Source organism: Eschrichtius robustus, chromosome 16 (assembly GCF_028021215.1).
Source record: "Eschrichtius robustus isolate mEscRob2 chromosome 16, mEscRob2.pri, whole genome shotgun sequence".
In the NCBI taxonomy this organism is placed as follows: domain Eukaryota; kingdom Metazoa; phylum Chordata; class Mammalia; order Artiodactyla; family Eschrichtiidae; genus Eschrichtius; species Eschrichtius robustus.
In genome coordinates this window covers 25,137,795-25,158,176 of record NC_090839.1, presented here as the reverse complement: position 1 = coordinate 25,158,176, position 20,382 = coordinate 25,137,795, and the positions used below count along the sequence as shown (strand labels likewise).

At 38.6% G+C, this 20,382-nt stretch overlaps 1 protein-coding gene and 1 pseudogene across 3 annotated transcripts in view; both read left to right on the top strand.

Annotated features, from left to right (window-relative positions):
• The window catches only part of ITCH (itchy E3 ubiquitin protein ligase), a 127,054-nt gene that overhangs the window by 10,892 nt on the left and 95,780 nt on the right, over positions 1-20,382 (top strand). The window lies entirely within an intron of this gene.
• Positions 11,735-12,885, top strand: LOC137749726 (SIN3-HDAC complex-associated factor pseudogene; annotated as a pseudogene).

Sequence of the window (20,382 nt, the reverse complement as noted above, 5' to 3'; positions counted from 1 at the left end):
CTAGGTACTGCTGCTTTTCCTTGTCCAGAATATTGCTGACATTGATCTGCAGTCATCTAGTCTCCCTTTGTCTTTGCCCTTCAGGGTGTAAACTGTTTTCCTTTTTTTCATCTTGTTGGGGTTTTGGGAGAGTATGGAGATGTAGCACATATGTTCAGTCTGCCCTGTTTGATTTTACCATGTAAATTGATGTTTTCATTTCTAAGGGGCAAAGAAAATGATGAACTTACTTGTCCTGATTATTTTTCGTTTGTTACTGTGGTAAAATATACATAACAAAAATTTACAGTTTTAACCATTCTTAAGCGTTCAGTTCAGTGGCATTAAATCTATTCACATTGCTGTACACCTGTTACCACTATGCATCTCCAGAATTTCATCATTCCAAACTGAAACTGTACCTATTATTAAGCAATAACGCCATTCCCCTCCTCTAGTCCCTGGTAACCGCTATGCTAATTTTTGTCTCTATGTAGAATTTGACTATTCTAGGTACCTCATGTAAGTAGAATCATACAATGTTTGTCCTTTGTGGCTGGCTTATTTAACTTACCACAGTGTCTTCAAAGTTCATGTTGTAGCATGTTCCAGAATTTCATTCCTTTTAAAAAGCTGAATAATATTCCATTTTATGTGTATATCACATTTTGTTTATCAATTCTTCTATTGATGGACAGTTGGGTTACCTTTTGGCTATTGTGAATAGTGATGCTATGAATGTGGCTGTATAAATATCTGTTTGAGTCTCTCCTTTCAGTTCTTTTAGGTATATTCCCAGACGTGGAATCGGTGGATCAAGTAGGAATTGCAGGTTTTTTTGGTTGTTGTTTTTAAATTTATTTTTTTATTGAAGTATAATTGATTTACAATGTTGTTAATTTCTGCTGTACAGCAGAATGACTCAATTATGCACATATATACATTATTTTTTATATTGTTTTCCATTATGGTTTATCCCAGGATATTGAATGTAGTTCGCTGCGCTATACAGTAGGACCTTGTTGTTACTAATTCCATGTTAATTTTTTTAGGATCCACCATAGTGTTTTCTGCAGCAGCTATACCATTTTACATTCCCACCAGCAGTTCACAAGAGTTCCAGTTTTCTACACCCATGCCAACATTTCATTTGTTTTCTTTACTTTAAAGAATAGTCATCCTTATGGGAGAAGTGGTATCTCATTGTGGGTTTTTTTCTCATTTCTCCAGTGCTTAGTGATATTGAGTGTCTTTTCATGTGCTATTTGTATATCTTTTTTGGAGAAATGTCTGTTCAATTCCTTTGCCCATTTTTTAATTGGGTTGTTTGGTTTTTTGGTGTCTTAATTATCTTGTAGGCTGCAGCCTACCTCTTCTGGGTCTTGTGCTAGTCCTCCTTCTTTCCTATTGTTGACAAAGCAGCTAGAACCATTCTCTAATATATAGTCCCTCAGTAAATGGATGTTTGATAAAATGTTAAAAGTAGTGCTTTCTGGAAAGATGAAGGTTGGTTGGGGCATGACCTTCATTACATTTTTCTCTAGTTCTGGAATTGTCTATTCTCTTTTAACCATTTACTTGGTGGGGTAAACATTTATAAAGGATAGGGAAAGAAGTCTCTGTGTCATCCAAGTTTTATTTTATTTTTATTTATTTATTTAAAAAATTTTATTTATTTATTGATGGCTGCGTTGGGTCTTCGTTGCTGCAGGTGGGCTTTTTCTCTAGTTGTGGCGAGCGGGGGCTACTCTTTGTTGCGGTGCGTGGGCTTCTCATTGCAGTGGCTTCTTGTTGCGGAGCATGGGCTCTAGGCACGTGGGCTTCAGTAGTTGTGGCTCACGGGCTCTAGAGTGCAGGCTCAGTAATTGTGGCTCACGGGCTTAGTTGCTCCGTGCCGTGTGGGATCTTCCTGGACCAGGGCTTGAACCCGTGTCCCCTGCGTTGGCAGGTGGATTCTCAACCACTGCGCCACCAGGGAAGCCCCCCAAATTTTATTTTGGAGAAGGAAAATATGGGATCTTATTAAAAGAAATTTGGCTCTTAGAGGACTTGCTCTTCCTGTTTGCCTAAGAAAATATGAATCAGCCTGAGGTATCCAGACAAGGGTTTTACTTTCTGTAATTCTGAAGGGAAAAATGTCTGTTTTAATTATTTCAGTGATTACTTGATTTTGTGTGATGATTTGGAATTTCTTATTTTGAGACTGTGCTGTTTGGTAGGGTTCTTTTTGTTTTTGTTCAAGAGGGGTTTGGGAGTGGTCCTAAACTCAACATATATTTTAATAATTTTGAAAAGGACCAAACTGAATAAGTTCAAGTACAGCAATAAGTATTTTTTTTTCATTTGTTTCCCTGTTTTTCTCTGTTTTCTTTTTTTTTTTTTTTTTTTTGGCTGATTTATGGAACTGTGGCTTTAAATCATGAAATTAACATTGAGCAAGGCTAGAGATCTCAGTTTTTGGCTGCGTCTTCTGTTCTGACCTTGGACAATCCATTTTGATTGGGTTGTTTATCTTATTATCAAGCTGTAAGAGTTCTTTGTGAATTCTGGATGTAAGTCCTTTATCAGATGTGCGTTACATTTTACCAATATATTCTCCCAGCCTTTGGCTTGTCTTTTCATTTTCTTAATAGTGTCTTTTGAAGAGTAGAAGTTCCTAATTTTAATGAGGCTTAATTTCTCAGTTTTTTCTTTTATGGATGGTACTTTTGGTGTCACAGCTAAGAAATCTTTGCTTAATTGGGCAATCCATTTAACTTTCCTGGATTTCCATATGTTTATCTGTGAGAACAAATAAGATGTGTGTGGTATTTTGCCTTCTTTGAAATGATATTTTTAATCAGTTCCTTCGGCACTCAAAGTAGAGGAGGTAGTCTTGGAATAGAATACTAAGGTGAAAATCTGCTGGCCCAAATTGGAGTGTAGAATTGGCTCTGCTTTCATAATCCTATTTGTTTCCTAATGGATAAGTGGTAATTTGTTTCTCTTCCCTTCCCCCAGTATTTAGGGCTCTTGGAAGTAAATGATTCTCTCTCTGATTTTTTTTCTGGGTTTTTAATACAGTGTTTATAACAATGCTTTTTTAGTTCTTTTAATATAAATGCATGAATTTGTTTATAAAGTATACATAGACATTACTCATTAACTCATTAGTATTGATATCTAGTTTACTTGATAGTTCTTAAATAATGTGTAAAAATGATCTGAGAAAGGTTTGCTGGAAGGTTGGGGATAGTGGCTATCCAGGGTCTTATTTTGAGGAGAATTCATGGGTTTTAAGAGATAGAAATAAGAGTTTCTTGGAAGCCAGGAAATTCAACTTTATATTTAATTAGGTTGTATAATTTCACACAAGCATTGGTTGCAAAAGAGAGCAATAGTTATAGTAGTACAACAGTAGTTATATTTATTGTGGCATGTCGAATCCATTAAACTCTAGCGGTAAATAGTCAAAGCCAGGACACAGCTTGTAACAGTAGTTATTATTATCATGTTTGTCAGAAAGCTGTTTGGGAGAACTAGGAGAAAATTGCCTTCTGCAATACTGGGTACAAAGTTCAGACCTGCAAATGAATGCTAAAGGTTCCAATTCTGGTGCCAGTTTTCTTAAACTCTTATACTATTGAACCTTGAAAGTTGTACCTTCCTTTATTTCTCTTTGAATAAGATAATTGTCTTTTTATGTATATGCTTTAGAATCCACGCTGGATTCCCATTTGGCTGGAAAATGGGAAGGAACTGTCAGTGATCTGAGATCATTACGTGATGTTCAGAGCCAAGGTGTCACTGTTGTGGGGGATACGGGGTGGTCCAAATCCTACTTCTCTATTAAGGTAACTTTCTCCAGTAAATAGGAAAGCAGCTTTTTCCCATCATGAGTGGGTTGGAGTTCATTTTCTCTCCTTTTCTTGAGAAATTAAGTTACGGAAATGAGTAATTACTTTCTGCCCTAACGCAAAGAACTCTTGTCCCCTCTGACAATACAACACGTACGCCAAGGTTAGCTTCTTTGTTATCATTAGTGGAGAATGGGATCTAAACATTGCTCCTTAGTCTCTGCTGCTGTGTTCCCAGTGAACAGGAATTAGTTTTCAACCCAGCTGGGTAGTGTGGCTACTGGTTGCATACACAGGAACCGTTACCAACTCCCATGTTTCCACTTCCGACTGGATTGAGGCTGGGGTCCAATCTTAATAAATATGTATTTATTTATTTGGCTCCTCCGGGTCTTAGTTGTGGCACTTGGGATCCTCGTTGCTGCGTGCGGGATCTTCTTTGCAACAGTGGGATCTAGTTCCCTGACCAGGGATCGAACCCTGGCCCCCTACATTGGGAGCACAGTCTTAACTACTGGACCACCAGGGAAGTCCCTGGAGTCCATTCTTCATAGTAGTGGCTGGTGAATGAAGACAGATTTTTCAAAACGGGTCCTTTGATACATAACTCTTTTGAGTAGGGGTTTGGGAACTTGGCTGAGTGGCCCTACCCATGGGAGACTACTCAGTATTTACAGTTACCATGTATGCTTCTGTATTTTAGTAAGGCTGAGAGTTTGACTTCATTTGGTTTTAGTTCTCTGAATACCACTGTGTACTTTAGCTCTTTGAACTCTGTACTTTCTGCTTCAACAAGCAAGTTTTCTCCTTACTGGTTTTGTGTGTTTTCTGAAATGTCTTTCTGGTGGCTTCTTTTTTCTTTTTGGTTGCATTGGGTCTTCATTGCTGCACGCGGGCTTTCTCTAGTTGTGGCGAGCGGGAGCTTCTCTTGTTGCGGAGCACGGGCTCTAAGCACACGGGCTTCAGTAGTTGCAGCACATGGGCTCAGTAGTTGTGGCTCGTGGGCTCTAGAGTGCAGGCCTCAGTAGTTGTAGCACACGGACTTAGTTGCTCCGGCATGTGGAATCTTCCAGGACCAGGGATTGAACCGTTTCCCCTGCATTGGCAGGCGGATTCTTAACCACTGTGCCACCAGGGAAGTCCTTGGTGGCTTCTTTTAAGAAATTATAGGCCTATATGAAATTATTGAAGGGTTTTCTAGGTCACAGTAGATGTGGCCTATAAAAATAACTGATTATGTTGGATATGTTATTCCTGAAAATAAACCAGGCAAATTTCATAATATCCTGGTTATTTAATAATTTATCTATAAATAGGATATTTAAAAATAAGACTACAAATGTAGTTTGTCTGTTTGTTGCTTATGGGACCAGATGTTACTGAAATAATCTTGTGAAATGTCTTTTTCCACTGCCTTTCAGGAAGATGTTAATAAGGTTAGAAGGTTTTTAAAAAATATTTATTTGTTTACTTTATTTATTTTTGTCTGTGTCGGGTCTTAGTTGTGGCACACAGGATCTTCGTTGAGGCATGTGGGATCTTTCGTTGTGGCGGGTGGGCTTCTCTCTAGTTGTGGTGTGTGGGTTTTCTTTTCTCTAGTTGTGGTGTGCAGGCTCTAGGGCACATGGGCTCTGTAGTTGTGGTGCTCGGGTTCCAGATCATGTGGGCTCTGTAGTTTGTGGCACGTGAGCTCTAGTTGAGGTGTTTGAGCTCAGTCGTTGTGGTACGCGGACTTAGTTGCCCTGCGGCATGTGGGATCTTAGATCCCTGACCAGGGGTCAAACCCACGTCCCCTGCATTTTAAGGCGGATTCTTTTCTTTTCAAATTTTTAAATAAATTTTATTTATTTATTTACTTTTACTTTTGGCTGCCTAGGGTCTTTGTTGCTGTGCGCGGGCTTTTTCTCTAGCTGCAGTGAGCGGGGGCTGCTCTTCGTTGCAATTCATGAGCTTCTCATTGGGTGGCTTCTCTTGTTGCAGAGTACGGGCTCTAGGCACGCGGGCTTTAGTAGTTGTGGCGCTCGGGCTCAGTAGTTGTGGCTCGCGGGCTCTAGAGTGAAGGCTCAGTAGTTGTGGTGCATGGGCTTAGTTGCTCCGTGGCATGTGGGATCTTCCCGGACCAGGGCTCGAACCCATGTCCCCTGCATTGGCAGGCGGATTCTTAACCACAGCACCACCAGGGAAGCCCCTAAGGAGGATTCTTTACTACTGGACCACCAGGGAAGTCCCAAGGTTAGTTTTTATTGCTGGCAATGTAGACATTCTGTCACATTTTTCTAGTCTGATAGTAAACATTACTCAAAATAAATGATATAAAAGTGTTAAGAACTGGCCCTATATTAAGTTTCTTTGTAACTGACAGACTAATAAGTAATAGATTATTTTAATATTGTACTAGATTTTAGATTCAAACTGATATCTTCATTGGTTCAAGTCAGTGGTTTACTAGGTGAAGATACAGGCTCTGCACCACTGTATTTGATTGTGAAGGGACTTCCCTGGTGGCACAGTGGTTAAAAATCTGCCTGCCAATGCAAGGAACACGGGTTCAAGCCCTGGTCTGGGAAGATCCCACATGCCGTGGAGTAACTAAGCCCTTGCGCCACAGCTGCTGAGCCTGCGCTCTAGAGCCTGCGAGCCACAACTACTGAAGCCTGCACGCCTAGAGCCCGTGCTCCGCAACAAGAGAAGCCACTGCAATGAGAAGCCTGTGCACCGCAACAAAGAGTAGCCCCCACTCGCTGCAACTAGAGAAAGCCCGGACGCAGCAACGAAGACCCAACACAGCTAAATAAATAAATGAATTTATATTAAAAAAAAAAAGATAGGTTAATCTAGCTGTGAGATGTAGATGTAAAAGAGAGATACTAGAAAGGAAGAATGAGTCCTGGAGAGATCTCCCCAAGATATATAGGAGATCTAATGTCAATTTTTTTTCTTTTTTGTTGTAGAAACTATTTTAAGAGCATTTTTTGTCATTCACATTGGGAATATGCTTTTTGTAGACAGGTTTGTTGAGATGTAACCTACACATAATAAAATTCATTCTTTTTAGGTATACAGGTCTTTGAATTTTGATAAACACTTGAAATCTTTACTTGTGCTCTTTTGTAGTCATTCATCTCTCCCCAGCCCCTTTCCTTAGGAAGCACTGATGTGTTTTCTGTCCCAGTAGTTTTGGCTTTTCCAGAATGTCATGTAAATAGAATCATAGAGTATGTTAGTTTCCTAGGACTGCTGTAACAAATTAGCACAAACTGGGCAGTTTAAAACAACACAACTTCAGTTTTTCATGTTTTAGGAGTCTAAAAGGCCAAAATAAGGCATCACTGGAGTTGGAACCTCTCAGAGGGAGAATCTGTTCAATGCTTCTGATGATTGCTGGCATTCCTTGTCTTGTGTATACATCTCTCCAGTCTATGTTTCCATTTTTACCCTGATCCAATATAACTTCATCTTAACTTGATTACATTTGCAAAAATCCTATAAGACCAAGTAAAGTCAAATTCTGGGTTCCAGGTGGACATAAGTTTTGGCGGAGACAGTATTCAACCCAGTACCTAGAATATGTAGCCTTTAAAATTTTTAATGTTTTAAATGTTGTTTTAAAAATTCATCATACAGTAAGATTGGCTTTTTTTGGGTGTACGGTTGTATGAATTTTAACACATTTATTGATTCTTGTAACTAATACCACAAGCAGGATACAGAACAATTTCATCACACCAAAAGCCTCCCTTGTTCTGTATTTTTGTAGTCATATCCACCCTCAGTTAACCTCTGGCAGCCACAATTTGTTCTTCATTCCTTTAGTTTTGTCTTTTGGAGACTGTCATGTAAATGGAATAGTACATATGTAAACTTTTTTTTAAAATTATTTGCTTTATTTTATTTTTTTAGTTTTATTTATTTATTTATTTATTTATGGCTGTGTTGGGTCTTCGTTTCTGTGCGAGGGCTTTCTCTAGTTGCGGCAAGCGGGGGCCACTCTTCATCGCGGTGGGCGGGCCTCTCACTATCGCGGCCTCTCCTGTTGCGGAGCACAGGCTCCAGACGCGCAGGCTCAGCAATTGTGGTTCACGGGCCTAGTCACTCCGCGGCATGTGGGATCTTCCCAGGCCAGGGCTCGAACCCGTGTCCCCTGCATTGGCAGGCAGATTCTCAACCACTGCGCCACCAGGGAAGCCCTGTGTAAACTTCTTGAGACTGGGTTTCACTCAGTACGATGCCTTTGAGATTCCTCCAAGTTGTTGCATTTTTAAAAAATTTATTGCTGAGTAGTATTCCAGTGTATGCATGTACCGCAGTTTATCGATTTACCTATTGAGAGAGATTGAGTTGTTTCACGTATCTTGCAGTTGTGAATAGAGCTGCTTGTAAACATTCTTGTACAGATTTTATATGGACATATGTTTTTATTTCTGTAGGCAAGGTTTCTCAATCTTGGCACTATGACATGTTGGTCTGGATAATTCTTTGTTGTGGAGGGCCATCCTTCACATTGTAGGACATTTAACAACATCCCTGGCTTCTGCCCACTAGATAGCAATAGCACCCACCCCCACCATTGTTTAAAAAAAAAAAAAGTCCCAGAGGACAAAATAGCCTCTGATTGAGAACCTCTGCTCTAAGGTAAATACCTAGGAATGGGATTGTTGGGTCATGTGGTAAATGTGTTGAATTTTATAAAAAATGGGCAAAACATTGTCCAAATTGGATGTGCCATTTTGCTTTTCAACCAGCAGTACATGAGGATGCTTTGCATCCTTGCCAGCCCTTGATATTGTCAGTATTTTCTTGTTTGTTACTCTAATAGGAGCGTCATGGTATCTCATTGTGATAGGGTACTCTTTATTTTCTTTTTTTAATCAGTTCTTTATTTTGAAAAAAATCTACAGAAAAGTTGAAAAAAATAGTATAGTGAATACCTGTAAACACCTTGCTTATATTGACCTCTTGCCACATTTACTTTTTCTCTAGATGTACTTTTAATTTTGCTGAACCATGAGAAAGTCATTTGCAGCCATCATGATACTTCACCCCTGAACACGTTTACGTTACTTCTCCCAAGAAAAAGGGTATTTTCCTATAGGACCACGATAGTATGTGTTAGTATTTCTAAGAAAATTAACAATTCCATAATGTCATCTAATATATTCACATTTTCCCAGTTATCACCAAAAGTCTTTTGTGTTTTTGTCCCTACGTATAGGATCCAGTAAAGGTTCACACATTTTGTTGTTTTGTCTTTTTAGTGTCTTGACCTAGAACAGTCCTTTTGCCTCTAGTTTTTCTTCTTTTTTTTTGCCGCACAGCACAGCTTGCAGGATCTTAGTTCCCCGACCAGAGATTGAACCCGGGCCCTGGCAGTGAAAGCACCTCTTCCTGACCACTGGACTGCCAGGGAATTCCCTTGCCGTTTTAGTTTTTCAGTGTTAATTTTTTAAGAGTCCAGGCCAGGTAACTGGTAGAGTGTCATGTATTTTGGATATAATTATTTCCTCATTATTAGATTCAGGTCAAACATTTTGGGGTCAATAGTACTAGTCTAGGTGATATTGTATACTCATTTTTTTCTTCATTATATCGGGCAGCACATCAGTGGTGGAATGTCACTCTAACGGTGTTGGTAAGTTTATTTACTTGGTTAATGTGATACTATAAGATCTCCATAATAATCATATACTTTTCACTTTGTAATTAGTAAGTAAGATGTGGTGTAATAATTTGAGGCCATATAAATATCCTGTTTTCTAATAACCTTTTACTATTGTATTAGTTATCTATTGGTGCATAACAAATTATCCCAAAATTTAGCTGCTTAAAATAACAAACTTTTTATCTTACATAGTTTCTGTGGGACAGAAATTCAAAAGTGGCTTAGCTGGATGGGTCTGACCCTGGATCTCTTGAGGTCACAGTCAAGATGTTGGCTGAGGCTGCAGTTATCTGAAGGCTACTAGGGCTGGAGAATTAGCCTCTAAGGTGTCTTTCTCACGTGGCTGACAGGTTGGTGCTGGCTCTTGGCAGGAGGCCTCAGTTCCTTGCCACATAGCCTGTTTCCCTGAGAACAAGTAACCCAAAAGAGCAAGTGGCATTGCATTTTTTAAAAAAAACTGTGGTAGAGTGCACACGATATTAAATTTACCATAGTAATCATTTTTAAGTGTATATGTTTCAGTGGTATTAAGTATATTCATATCATTGTGCAGTCATCACCACCATCCACCCCCAGATCTCTTTTCATCTTGCAAAATTGAAACTGTACCCAATCAACGGTAACTCCCCATTTCCTCCTCCTGTGAGCCCAGTTAACCGCCGTTCATTCTGCTTTCTGTCTCTGATTTTGACTACTCTTGGTACCTCATATAAGGGCAGTCATCTTTTTGTGGCTGGTTACCTCACTTAACAAAGTGTGTCCTTAAGGTTCATCCGCGTTGTAGCACATGTCAGAATTTCCTTCCTTTTTGAGCCTGAATAATCCATTGTATGTATTTACCACATTTTGCTTATCCATTCATCTGTTAATGGACACTTGGATTGCTTTCACATTTTAGGCATAATGAATAATGCTGCTGCTATGTACAAATACTTCTTCAAGACCCTGCTTTCCATTTTTTGGGGGTATATACCAAGAAGTGAAATTGCTGGATCATATGGTAATTCCATTTAAAAAGTTTTAGGAAATACTATACTGTTTCCCACAGCAGCTTACTGTTTTACATTCCTACCAGTATGCACAAGGGTTCTAGTTTCTCCACATTCTTGACAACATTTGTTATTTTCTGGGTTTTTTTTTTGGTAATAGCCATCCTGTTGGGTGTGAGGTGGTATCTCATTGTGGTTTTGATTTGCATAGTGGTGTTGAGTATCTTTTCACGTACTTAATGGCCATTCTTCTTTGGAGAAATGGCTATTAAAATCTTTGGTCCATTTTTGAATTGACTTGGGTTTTTTGTTGTTGAGTTAGGAGTTATCTATATATTCTGGATATTAATCCCTTAGATGAATGATTTGAAAATAATTTCTCCCATTTTGTAGGTTGCCTTTTCACTCTTTTGATAGTGTCCTTTGGACATGTTTTAAATTTTCATGAAGTCCAATTTGTTTATTTTTGTTGTTGTTGTTGCCTGTGCCTTTGGTGTCATATATAAAAATCATTACCAAATCCAGTATTGTGAAGCTTTTGCTCTATTTCTAAAAGTTTGTAGTTTTAGGTCTTGCATCTAAGTCTTTGACCCTTTTTTAAAAAGAATTTATTTATTATTTATTTGGTTGTGCCAGGTCTTAGTTGCGGCAGGTGGGCTCCTTAGTTGCGGCAGGTGGGCTCCTTACTTATGGCAGGTGGGCTCCTTAGTTGTGGCATGTGGGCTTCTTAGATGCAGCAGGTGGGCTCCATTTGTTGGTTTTTGTAAGTGGTGGTAGGTAACAGTCTAACGTTATTGTTTTGCAAGTGGATATCCAGTTTTCTCAGAATTGTTTGTTGAAAAGACTGTCCTTTCCGCATTGAAAGGTCTTGGCACCGTGTCAAAAATCATTTTGCCAGGGAATCGTGTGGGAGAGGGGGGTTGGGGGGAAGAATCATTTTGCCATATATGTAAGAATTTATTTCTGGGCTCTCTATTCCAATAGAATAAGTCTGTATGTCTGTATTTATGCCACACTGTTTTGATTATTGTAGCTTTGTACTAAGTTTTGAAATCAGAAAATGTGAGTCCTCCAACTTTGTTGTTTCTTTCAAGGTTCTTTTTGCTATTTAGGGTCCCTTGAGATTCCATATGAATTTTAGGATGGATTTTCTATTTCTGAAGGAAACATCATTAAGATTTTGATGGGCTAGACAAGGCAGTTGAGAAGGAGGGAGCGTTTGGAGATGGGCTTGGCTTGGCGTGCACTCCGCACCTCGGGAACGTTATTGCGCGTGGAACGTCTGCTTTTGGCAGACTATTGCCCAGAAGAAAAGATGTTTGGTTTTCACAAGCCAAAGATGTACCGAAGTATAGAGGGCTGCTGTATTTGCAGAGCTAAATCCTCCAGTTCTCGATTCACTGACAGTAAACGCTATGAAAAGGACTTCCAAAGCTGTTTTGGGTTACATGAGACTCGTTCAGGAGACATCTGTAATGTCTGTGTCCTGCTTGTGAAAAGATGGAAGAAATTGCCAGCAGGATCAAAAAAAAACTGGAATCATGTGGTAGATGCAAGGGCAGGACCCAGTCTAAAGACTACACTGAAACCAAAGAAAGTGAAAACTCTATCTGGAAACAGGATAAAAAGCAACCAGATCAGTAAACTGCAGAAGGAATTTAAACGTCACAATTCTGATGCTCACAGTACCACCTCAAGTGCCTCTCCAGCTCAATCTCCTTGTTATAGTAACCAGTCAGATGATGGCTCAGATACAGAGATGGCTTCTGGCTCTAACAGAACGCCAGTGTTTTCCTTTTTAGATCTCACATACTGGAAAAGACAGAAAATATGCTGTGGCATTATCTATAAAGGCCGTTTTGGGGAAGTCCTCATTGACACACATCTATTCAAGCCTTGCTGCAGCAATAAGAAAGCAGCTGCTAAGAAGCCGGAGGAGCAGGGGCCAGAGCCTCTGCCCATCTCCACTCAGGAGTGGTGACTGAGGTTTATGTAGAAGGGGAACAAAAAATGATTTAAATTTTGGAAAACACCAACAAAATGACCTTCCTATTTTTAACTTGGATATCTGTTATTCTGCCAAAAGATGATTTCTAGAATAGTTTTGAGTGGGTTATTTTCCCTCCAGTTCCACAAAGTCTGAAGCCAGTATCTAGCTTACTAAAAGAAAAAGAAGTGTACATAATATTTAAGATGCTGAGTATTTCATAGGAAAGCTGAATGCTGCTGTAAAGTGCTCTTTAAGGCTTTTTAAAAAAATCCCCTTCTAATGAATGAAATTAGGGGAATTTCAGGGGACCAGGGATGGGATTTGTTGTATGATAAACGTATGTAGTTTTAGTCTTTCTATATTGAGAAGCAGTGGTTGGGGCATTTTTTAAGATGGCTGGCTACACTTGTTTTCCTTCGTTATAATAAATTTGTCAAAACTCAGTAAACACAGACTTGCCCCTAGAGGTAGCTGTTAATAACTTTGAAATATTAAGGTGTTGCCAAGGTTCTGATGATTCAAACCTGTACTACTGAATATTAAGCAGGACGGACTAAGCTCTCTAGTGCGAATATCTTGAAGGAGTAATTTCTAAATATACAGAGGTAACTTGACTGTATATGTTGCATCCTGTGTCACCTCCCTCCATATTGATATTTGATAAAGTTTTTAATTTATATGAAACTTCTAAAGCAGAGTCAAAGTTCCTCTTGGGGAAATGTCAAATCTTTAGGATAGGCAATCCTATATGAATAGTACCAAAGCATTACCCCTTGGTAGAGAATGCACTCTATTAAAAATGTTAAATTATCTGAAAAATAAAATGTGCAAGTCTTCAGGATGGCACATGAAAAACACAAAGGTTAATGCTTCTTGGGGCACATTTCTTAGAGGGCTTGCAAGTGTGTAAATAATTTGTTTATGTTACATGACTGGTGACTTCCTTGAAAATCTGCACAATTCAGTTTTAGCTCTGGATTACTTCGGTTGACCTTTGTGAAGGTTTTATCTGTGTAGAATGGTTGTTTGACTTGTTTTAACCTATTAGGGTTTTGGGTTTTTGTTTTTTATTTTTCATTCTATATTAAAGTAAAATTCTACTAAAAGAAAAGAGGTGTGTGTTAATGCTGAGTGGGTTGGTTTTGGTTTGGTTTCTTTTAGTCAGGCTTTCTGAACATTGAGGTGTTAGATGATACATCCTAAACGTGGAGCTCTTCAACTGTAAAACCTTCATTAAAAGCCTTTTACTTGAACCCAAACCAAAGTACTGTCTATTGCCTCTTTTCTAAAAGTTCAGGAAGAATATATCACCAATTCAGACTTTTCATAATGCGGGAGGATCATTTGCCTACCTTGTAATAACATGACTCAGTGCTTATTTTTAAAACTGGATTTTAAAGATTGGATAGTATAAATAACAAGGAGCGAGCCAATTTTTATGGGTATCCTATAGTTTTATAGTTCTTAATCTAAACTTAAAATTTTATATTTCTTCCTTTGGAAAAAACTACAAGCCACCATATGCACAGACTACATAGTGAGTTGGGTCAGCTCTCCCACAGACTTTGAGGTGTATTACCAGAATCCCAGCCATTATCATCTTCCTCCTGAGTTATTTTGAAATGGTTTTTTTTTTCTCTCTTTTTTTTTTGTACATTTTAGCTGCAGTATTGGTGGTAGAATATACTATAATATGGACCATCTCTACTTCTGTATTTATTTATTTATTACTAGACCTCAACCACAGTCTTCTTTTTCCCCTTCCACCTCTCTTTGCCTGTAGGATGTACTGTATGTAGTCATGCACTTTGTATTAATATATTAGAAATCTACAAATCTGTTTTGCACTTTTTATACTGTTGGATACTTATAATCAAAACTTTTACTAGGGTATTGAATAAATTTAGTCTTACTAGAAAATTAAAAAAAAAAAAAGATTTTGATGGGATTGCATTGAATCTGTAGATTGCTTTGGGTAGTATTGACATCTTAACAATATTTTGACTTCCGGTACATAAACACAGGATGTCTTTCCATTTATTTGTGTGTCTGTTAATTTCTTTCAGCATTGTTTTGTGGTTTTCAGGTTACAAGTCTTTTACCTCATTGGTTAAGTTAATTCCTGAGTGTGTCATTATTTTTGATGCTATTAGTAAATGAAATTGTTACTTTCCTATTCAGATTGATAGTGTATAGAAATGCAACTCATTCGTATTGATTTTATATCTTACTACTTTGCTGAATTCATTTATTAGTACTAATAGTTTTTGCGTGTGGAATCTTTAAGGTTTTTTACATATGAGATATCATCATCAAACAATTTTTTACTCCCTTTCCAAGGTGTATGCTTTTTATTTCTTTTTCTTGCCTAATTGCTCTGGCTTGGACTTCCAGTACTGTATTGAATAGAAGTGTTGAGAGCGGCCATCCTTGCCTTGTTCTTGATCTTAGAGGAGAAGCTTTCATTCTTTCACTGTTGGGTATGATGTCAGCTGTGGGTTTTTCATATATGGCCTTTATTATGTTGAGGTAGGTCCCTTCTATTCCTAATTTTTTTTTTTTTTTTTTTTTATCATGAAAGGGTGTTTAATTTTGTCAGGTCCTTTTCCTCCATCATGTGTTTTTTTTTCCCTTCATTCTGTTAATGTGCATTAATTACATCAGTTGATTTTCATATGTTTAACCATCCTTGCATCCCAGGAATAAGTCCCATGTGGTCATGACATATAATCCTTTTAATATGCTGAGAAATGTCTGTTTCTCCCTGTATTTATTTATTAAAAAAAAAATTTTTTTTAACTTGGCCACACTGTGCAGCTTGCGGGGTCTTAGTTCCCCAACCAGGGATTAAACATGCACCCTCAGCAGTGAAAGCGCGGAGTCCTAACTGCTGGACCACCAGGGAATTCCCTCTCCCTTTAAATATGTGTTTTTGCTTCATATATTTGGATGGTCTGTTATTAGGTATGTAAATGTTTATAATTATTTATATTCTTGCTGTATTGGACCTTTTTAATAAATTATGCCCTTTGTCTCTTATAACCTTTTTTGATTTAAAGTCCATTTTATGTGACATTAGTATAGTCACTTGTCCCTTTTGGATACTGTTTACATGGGGTATCTTTTTCCATCCTTTCACTTTCAACCTGTTGGTGTCTTTGGATCTAATGTAAGTCTCTTGTAGACAGCATATAATTAGATCATTTTTTTTTTTTTTTTTTTTTTTTATCTTTTTTTAGCCACACTGTGTGGCTTGTGGGATCTTAGTTCCCTGACCAGGGATTGAACCCGGGCCCTTGGCAGTGAAAGCACGGAGTCCTAACCACCAGGGAATTCTCAATTAGATCATGTTTTAAATCCATTCTGCCAATCTGTCTTTTGATTGGAGAGTTTAATCCATTTGTATGTAATTACTGAGAAAGGAGGACTTACTTCCTCATTTTACTGTTTGTTTTCTATATGCCTTATAGTTTTTTTGACCCTCATTTCCTTCACGACTGTCATTGTGTTTAGTTTATATTTTGTAGTGAAACATTTTTATTATTTTTTCATTTCCTTTTGTGTATATTCTATAATAATTTTCTCTGTGGTTACCATGGGAATTACATTTAACATCCTAAAGTTATAATACTCTAATTTATAACAGCTTGATTTCAGTGACATTTAAAAACTCTGCTTCTTTACTGCTTTGTTACCACTGATTTCAGTTATTGATATCACAAAATGCATCTTTATACATTGTGTGCTGTGGCATTGCCTTTAACGATATAGTCTCTGAAGTTGCATATTGTCACTTCCTGCCACATTCTGTTCATTAGAAGAGAGTCACTAAATCTGGCCTACATTCAAAAGGCATGGGATATTAGGTGCCATCTTTGGCAGGGGGGAGTGTCAAATAGTTTGTAGACATATTTTAAAATTCTGGGACTTCCTGGTGGCGCAGTGGTTAGGAATCCACCTGCCAATGCAGGGGACACGGGTTTGATCCCTGGTCTGGGAAGATCCCACATGCCGCGGAGCAATGAAGCCCGTGCACCACAACCACTGAGCCTGCACTCTAGAGCCCCCGAGCCACAACTACTAAGCCTGCGTTCCACAACTACTGAAGCCCGTGCACCTAGAGCCAATGCTCCGCAACAAGAGAAGCCACTGCAATGAGAAGCCCGCATGCCGAAACGAAGAGTAGCCTCGCTCACTGCAACTAGAGAAAGCCCGCACGCAGCAACGAAGATCCAACACAGCCAAAAATAAATAAATAAATAAATTTATTTTTTTAAAAATGCTAACATCTGTTCTTGCCTGGCTCAGTTATTTACATTAGAGGTTCTAAAATGATGATTCTTTCATTCCTTCATTATTAAGCTGAGCTGAATTTTGCTGGGAAACTATTTGGAGGCTTGTCATGGGGACTGAGTATTTCCTGTTCCTGTTTTTTATTACATTTTAATATTTTTTATATTTATCTGAAAATCTGGTTTATTAGATTACTTAACATTTCTGTGCCTGTTTCATCATTAAAATGAAATGGGTGTAGTAATAGCTACCTTGGAGTGTATTAATTTCCTGTGACTGCTGTAACAAATTACCACAAACTTAGCATCTTAAAATAACAGAAACTTGGGACTTCCCTCGTGGTCCAGTGGTATAGAATCTGCCTTCCAATGCAGGGGACGCGGGTTCCATCCCTGACCAGGGACTAAGACCCACATGCCGAGGGGCAACTAGAGCCCACGTGCTCTGGAGCCCGTCCGCCACAACTAGAGAAGAGGAAACCCGCACACCACAAGGGGAGAGAAGTCAGCGCGCCGTAACAACAGATCCTGTGTGCCGCAACTAAGACCTAACGCAAAAATATAAAAAATAAATTTTTTAAAAAACTACTTTAAAATAACAGAAACCTTTTTTCTCACGGTTCCGGAGGCCACAAGTCTGATATCAAGGTGTCAGAAGGGCCCCATTCCGTCCAGAGCTCTAGGAGAGAATCCTTCCATGCCTTTTCCAACTTCTCGTGGCTCCAGATATTCCTTGGCTTGTGGCTGCATGATTCTAATCTCTGCCTGTCTTCATATGGCCCTCTTCTCTCCTCTGTCTCTCTTATAAGGACAGTTGTCATTGGATTTAGGGTCCACCTGGATAATCCAGGATGATCTTATCTTGAGATTGTTGTTGTTTTTTTTTCCCCCTCTGCCACCCGGCATGTGGGATCTTAGTTTCCCGACCAGGGATGGAAGCCACGCCCCCTGCATTGGCAGCGTGGAGTCTTAACCACTGGACTGCCAGAGAAGTACCAAGATTCTTAATTATATCTGTAAAGACACTTTTTTCCAAATAAAGTCACATTCATCAGTTTCAGGGAATAGGATGTGGACATATCTTTTTGGGAACCACTATTCAACCCACTACAGGGAGAGCATATTAAATGAGTTATCACATGTAGAATTCTTTAAAACTGTTTCCAGCATGTGATTATTCAACAAACTATTTTTTGTTATTATGATGCTTGTGATTTATAGCAGCCTCCTGAATTTAATACTTTCTCTCTTTTATACCACTATTTTAGCAGTTTAAATTTCCATACCTGTCACCCATACCTAGGGTGACTGTATCTCATGGTTTTCCTAGTATAGTCCTGGTTTATTCCTGTTGACTTCTAACTGACCAAGAGTTCAAATTTTTTAATATATTCTTTCTCTCAACTCCATCTGAATTCCAAGGGTGCCAACCCTGGTTATGATTTTTGTTTTTTGTTTTTTTCCTCACTGCACAGCTTGCAGGATATTAGTTCCCCAACCAGGGATCGAACCTGTGCCCCCTGCAGTGGAAGCACGGAGTCCTAACCACTGGACCACCAGGGAATTTTCTGTGTTTTTTTTTTGCTCTTGGTGTTGCTTTGTCATGAATATGTTTTATGTTCACAAGTTTGTATAGTTACCCCAAACTAGTTGGCTTTTGAGATAAAATTTTTTGCCTTTTTTCACTTAAAAGTTTTTCTGCTTTTCACTTTGTCCATGGTGCTGGTCAATTTTCTAGGTTATTATGTAGTCTTTTGTGTTTTCTGTGAAGACATTCACATTGCCTGTGAATTACAAGTTTTGTTTGTTTCTAATGTAACAGCAGAGCTAGGGCTTGGTGCCCCTTTTGTTGATTTTTATAGTCAATTCTTTTTCTATTGTGCTTATTTCTCCTCTGTGACCTGTTAGTTGACTAAACTTGAGGAAATCCCCTATTCTCTTCCTGTTGTCTTTTCACCCACAAGTGATTGTCTTCTGGGTCATCTTGTCTGAATTTCCCCTCCCCACAAAGTCAGAATTATTTACTACCACCTGTACTTCCTTACTCATGTGAGGAAATTTTTACATATAGAATATACAGTGTCAGGACTTCCCTGGTGGTCCAGAGGGTAAGACTGTGTCGGGACTTCCCCAGTGCAGGGGGCCCAGGTTTGATCACTGGTCAGGGAACTAGATCCCACGTGCATGCTGCAATTAAAAAAAAGATCCGGCGTGACGGCAACTAAGACATGGCACAGCCTAAATAAATAAATATTTTTAAAAAAAATAGAGTATAGTGTCAATTTTCTGTAATTCTGATTACTATGGCTCTCCCTCACATTTTAATTTCTAGGCAAGCAGAAGCCCTCTGTAAATCTGTGCTGTTTGCTATTATGACGGGAAGCTTTCTGCAGAGTATATTTGTTGGCTGCTTTTATATTGTCATTATAGATCTAAGAACAACAACAGCAAAATCACCCTTTATTACCTCACTTATTCACAAAGAGGCTCTTATGTATAGGTTACTAGTGCTCCCATTTATTTGGAGAAATGCTGGACAATGGTGAGTGCTTTGGATTGTAATAGATATTTTTAAGCCTTTTAATGTCTCAGTAAGAAAGATATCCTACATTCAAGGAGTTAGAGAAAAATTCATTTTGAGTATAATAACTTTTTCATGTTTATTTTGATTCAACATATATTTGAGAGCTTACTATTAATATACTTCAGATACTCTGTAAGGTTCTAGTGATGTAAGGATGAATTGCCTTGACCTCAAGAAGACAGTTTGAAAGATGAGAGGGATTTGCAAACAGATAATAAGAGACAGCTGTTGGACAGTTACAGAAAGATAGAGAAGATGAAAAGGCAGAGGGCTATGTACCAGATGAAGGAACAAGAAAAAACCCCAGAAAAACAACTAAATGAAGTGGAGATAGGCAACCTTCCAGAAAAAGAATTCAGAATAATGATAGTGAAGATGATCCAGGACCTCGGAATAAGAATGGAGGCAAAGATTGAGAAGATGCAAGAAATGATTAACAAAGACCTAGAAGAATTAAAGAACAAACAAACAGAGATGACCAATACAATAACTGAAATGAAAACTACACTAGAAGGAATCAATAGCAGAATAACTGAGGCAGAAGAACGGATAAGTGACCTGGAAGACAGAATGGTGGAATTCACTGCTGCGGAACAGACTAAAGAAAAAAGAATGAAAAGAAATGAAGACAGCCTAAGAGACCTCTGGGACAACATTAAACGCAACAACATTTGCATTATAGGGGTCCCAGAAGGAGAAGAGAGAGAGAAAGGACCAGAGAAAATATTTGAAGAGATTATAGTCGAAAACTTCCCTAACATGGGAAAGGAAATAGCCACCCAAGTCCAGGAAGCGCAGAGAGTCCCATACAGAATAAACCCAAGGAGAAACACGCCGAGACACATAGTAATCAAAGTGGCAAAAATTAAAGACAAAGAAAAATTATTGAAAGCAGCAAGGGAAAAACGACAAATAACATACAAGGGAACTCCCATAAGGTTAACAGCTGATTTCTCAGCAGAAACTCTGCAAGCCAGAAGGGAGTGGCATGATATACTTAAAGTGATGAAAGGGAAGAACCTACAACCAAGATTACTCTACCCAGCAAGGATC